Below are 5,625 nucleotides of genomic sequence, written 5' to 3' on the forward strand. Positions count from 1 at the left end.
AAGTAAGCTTTCTTAACGCTAATGTTATAATAGTCAGATTGCTCTGAAGATGGGAGGTGATATTCTATTAATGTTCACGTTCACACAGTCGGTGATTTTTTCCGGCCGTCTTTCCTGCAACGGCAGCTTTTCTGTATTTCCTTTCTCCTGTAATATGACTTGATCGCTTTAAACTCCGCACACTGAGCTCTGATTGGTCAGCAGGCAGTGCTTTCACTGATTTGAGCTCTTAGCCTGCAACCTAACCTGGTCCCGACCAGGTTAGCCGCTAAGCATAAGTTACCATGGAGATCTAGCCTGCTAAAAAGAGAACCAGCTTCATAGGACCGGAAAGCCGGAGTTTTCCCTGAATTTAGCTGGCTAAGCGAAAATCCTGCTTCGTAGTATACCCCCCAGGGCTCTGTACTACCCCCTGATCAGCGCAAAAACAACTTGTTAGGGAAGAAATGTCTATATAAAGAGGTACAGTAAAGCGCTGCACCATCAGTGTCTGATTTATTAAAACAACAACCTTGTAACTGAGAAACACTTAAATGCTACATTCCAAATGTTTACAATCCATCACTAAATCCATGGCAAACCCATTGTAATATCATGCAATAACACTAAGACGACATTAGTTGCATTGAACTGATCTTTTTAATAAGTTGTACTTACAATATAGTGAGAAACATGGGCTTGTGCTTCTCTGAGGATCTTTGTTATTCTCAGTGACAGGAAGGCCACTGCAGTTATTACACTTCGCGTTTTGAAATATGTGTAACTCTGTTAATATAAAACCCACACTGCTCAAACTTCGCTACTTTTCCTGAAATTGGTATTTTATTTGTTTTCATTAACATAAAATAAATGTCACGTACCCCCTGCAGTACTCCAACGTACCCCAGGGGTCCGTGTACCCCCATTTGAGAACCACTGCTCTAGTCTATGGCACGTCTCTACTGGGAATTGTAGTTTTAAAAGACGTTTTCGTTTTTCCCAAAATTAGAAGTTGACAGTATTAAACTGTGTACAGCCTTGGAGGTTTAGGCGATAGGAAACAAATTGGTGTGTACAAATTTAAAACATGTAATTACTAAATGGGTGAAAATCGCTTGTATCCATAATGGGTAGCATTAATATATACCCACATGACAGCTCATTGTTACTTTGTAATTCTACTCCACTACAATTCAGAGGTTAACCTGGTATTTTTACTCCACTACATTTATTTTAGTTAATTTGCAGATTCTGATTAATGATGTGAAATATAAACAACCCTTAAATCAGACTTAGTAAAATTCAGGGAAGGTGATTGTCAAGTGCCAACAATCAGGAGAGATATTTGATAGTTGGTGCTCGAGAAGACTAAACATTTATCTGTAGATCTCTATAAAGCATATTCATTACTCGTTATTCTCTACTAATAGTTAATTAAAAACTGTATATAATTGTTATTTTGCACATCCCTTTCAAGATTTCAAGATTTTCAAAGGTTTATTGACATAATCATATACACAACTACGGTGTAGTTATGCAATGGATTAAAAACTTGGGTCACAGGTTCCTCAACAGTGCATTACAAGACATCTATCAATATGTGTGTATACCTCCACCATTAAACTGTCAAATTCTGCACATTTCTTATACTATCTATACATAAGAGTATAATTAATGTGTATAATATCATTTAAAATAAGTGCTTTAACATAGTTAACATTGCAGGAAAGCAATATATTAGATGTTAAGTACTTTGTCAGGCTTAATATGTATCTGTAGATATATACCCCCAAAGCTCTTTTCTTATTTGAAAGAAGACCTTAACCTAAAGTATTCTTTAATGTGTTAACTGTTTTATTGTAGAGATCACTTACAGTATCTTCTTGATTTTTTATATTCTATATTTCTATCATTGACCTTCTACTTTCCCACTATGAAAGTATGTACTCTCAATATTTTTGTCATCAAATAACATTATTCAACAAAAATAATTCAATAACGTGCTTTAACCACACAAGGTACACACAGCATACTAATAATAACGCTGTACATATTCAGGTCCTTCCTTGAAATAATTTGTAGGCTTTGTTACGCACAACAATTGTCTGTTTTGGGAAGTGACAGAAATGTTCGGACACAGTCCCCCCACCAATCTGACGTCAGAACAAAGCCTTATAACCATCCCAGAAGCAATCTGAGGGATTTCACTGGCAGTTTTAGGGCCATGGTTTACTGGAATTTATCCCAGCATGCACTAGGTATGAGACGGGACACATCATGGACAGGTCACACATACCCGTTAATGTTGACTGTTCACCTAACCTGTGTTTGGACTTTAGGAGGGAATCAGGGCAAACCAGCCAAAGATGTATGGAGTAATTACATTTCCCACAACGCTAGGATACCTCTTATAGGTCACAGCCATGATCACATGGGATGCAATTTCCCTCTGCTCAAGTACATGATGCAGGTTAAAGAGTGATTGCTCATGCACAATGCAATATTAGTGGATCAAAGTGAAGGATGAGAAAAAAGAAAGGCTCTATTCACTGAATAAGGAGGTGAAATAAATTCCTTCTACATTTTTCTACTATATAAATGTATCTTTTGGCTTCTGGAATGGATAGGCTGACATAACCTACAGCTAAAATGTTCAGCTGAACTTCTAATTAATAATTCAAGCATGCAAGCGCCCATCCTCATCACACGCCTTTCAATTCAGACTTCTTTGAATGACAGGCAGCGATAGTGTGTGCGTGTATGTGTGTGGGGATGAATATGAAAATAGTTAAAGCAAAGGTGTCTCATTACAAGTGATAATATTGCAGCCTAGATTTATGCCATAGCTCTGCCTCTGCCAAGGAATCGATGACATGGCTGCCGGTACGAATCAAGCTCACAGCTGTCAGGAAAGTGAAGTGCGAGACAGATTGGAGACCGTTCGATGGATTGTTTTAAAAAAAATTAAACAACAATGGGATGGAAGATAGATATTGGAAATGTTTATTTATGTTTATGTGTGAGCAAAAGAAAGTTAAGAAAAAGACAAGGAGGTCAAAGCTTTTATGAGTTTCTGTGAGATTATATAAAAGGAAATAAGCAAGGGGCATTTTGTTGAGGAATGAAAAGGGTTGGCAACACAAAATGTATTTGTTCATCAACTGAAATAGATTGCATTTATTTGTCTGCTACAGCCAATATATATACTATATTATCCGTTGAGAAATAAATCAGAAACCATACATACATTTTATTTATGTTATTTTATTTATATTATATATTTTATATATTTTTCAGTTTCATTATGGCACCAAAAAGGAATGTATAAATAGTTTCTTCAATTTTCTAGTCAGAAAATTAAGTCTGATAGATCAGTTTGATTTGTTATTTTCGCTCCTGATTTCTTCATTTCATCATGTCCTTGCACAATGATTCTATGAATGGATTTCATCAGCCGTACTGCTACCCGTTAAGAACAAATCACAGAACATGAACAACTACAGGGTTTACTGTAAATGTGTGAGGAATTAACACTTATGGTACAGCCTTATGGTACAGCCCACTTGACATTATATACTCTAAAACCTTTTTCATCTCACAACTTAAAAGGGTTTGAGGTCACTATTAATGACATAAATAATTTAAAAAAGGTTGTTATTACAAGGAATCTCTCTCTTGCTTGCCTCTATCAACGCCCCATTTCGTCAGTTCAATCATTAAGGTAATTCAGAAAAAACTGTGAAGGATGAACACGATGTGTGGGAAGTCTGGTATATGATCACAATGCTGACATATCTAGCTGCGCTTGAAAGGCAGTGAATGAGGAAGATGAGACATTGTCAAATGAAAAGGATGAATTTATATTTGGCAGTACAGTGTAATGTAGTATAATTTTAAAAGCAGTGTTATCTAAGCTTAATAAATGCGGGCTCAAGGAAAGAAATCCACTGTTACGTGTATCAAACAGTGTGGCTTGTTCATTAAATTGACTCTTTACAATGTATTGACTTTATGTTCGGCTTGTGCATGTATCTGAGTGGGTGCACAGTAGCCTACATGATACTGGGTGCAAAAGAATACATGAAGTCAAACAGTAACAGTATTAGTTAGAACAACTTTAAAGTACATCACTGCTGCTGTTCCAGCTTCCAGTTCACTCTGATTCTCTGAGATGATGGATAGCAAGTGTTCTGCTGCGTCTCCCAGGGTGAATCAGATTGAAAACACACACTGGAATAAAACAGGGGGATTCACTGGTTTGTGACTGCCAAATAATGTGGCAAATGTCTCTGTTTACCTGTGTAACAGAGGAGGGTGCTCCACAAGGCAGATGCTTTGGAAAAGCTGCTAAATCATCAGATATTACAAATGTAAATATAATGGGAAAACAATGGGGACCAAGATGGGAAGCAGGTGGAGTCAATTAGAGGAAAATATATCCTTGTTCTTCTCATTAATATAAAAGAATAGATAAACAAAACAACATATAAAACAGTACATGAATAGAATACCCTACTTTCTTTGTTTCTTTATTCAATATACTCATCCATTATCTCTAATAGTAGGGCCGGATTATCTATTGTACTGCTTAACTTAAGTAAACTTATTATGAGGTGAAATGTTATTTATCCAATTACTGCATTTCAACTGCAGGCTAAATAGTGAGTACACAAATTCAGCTTACTGCTTATCTTACGTAACGAAGAAAATGCTGCCAGGAGCCGTCGTGCAGCTGTGTGCCAGCAGAGTTTTAGGTTTCGAGTTGTGCAAAGCGGTTATCGGGTGATTAAGAGTGAAAGCCACAGAGGGAAGGTAGTCATGGGAGCAAGGTTTGCGAAAGTAATTTTGGCAGGTAGTGAACTTTTTATCCTGAGTAAGGCCAAAAAGTTTTGAACGAGAAAACGACGAGCATGACATGCATCATAATGCTGTACAATGATATGGGAGAAAGACAAACCTGTGGTCTAAGACTGAGGAGTAGCGTATTATAATGAATGAATTAAGTGAAAAACACTCTCCCTCCCAGTTAATGCAGGTAACTGTTGATACTTCCTTTAAAGGTCCCATATCATGCTTTTCCCGGTTATTACCCGTCCCCTTGTGTGTTATGTGGCTTGTTATGCATGTAAACGGTCTGCAAAGTCACAAACCCTCAAAGTACACCCTGTAGCGAGTAAAACTCTAACACAGAAAATACCTGTCTATGCTGCCCCAGAACGCCTCGTTGGAGATTTTTAATTTTCCATTTTTTTCTTCCTGAGTATAGTGACGTAACCATACCCAGGTCCCAATGGACCAATCCGTGGAGCTCCTCACACACACACACACACACACACACACACACACACACACACACACACACACACACACACACACACACACACACACACACACACACACACACACACACACACACACACACACACACACACACACACACACACACACACACACTCAGCCTTATATTTTCTCAGCCGCGGTTCCGTGGATCTCCACTCACAGTTCGCCACACACTCACGTCAGAGTTTCCGCCAGGATTTTTTCTTGCCGGTCAAGTGTCCGGAAATAATTTATTTTACCGGACAAATTTGAAACTTACCGGTCATGTTACAATAATAAGAAACAGAGTTTCCGTTAGCATGTAAT

This window comes from Pseudochaenichthys georgianus, chromosome 17, assembly GCF_902827115.2.
Source record: "Pseudochaenichthys georgianus chromosome 17, fPseGeo1.2, whole genome shotgun sequence".
NCBI lineage: Eukaryota > Metazoa > Chordata > Actinopteri > Perciformes > Channichthyidae > Pseudochaenichthys > Pseudochaenichthys georgianus.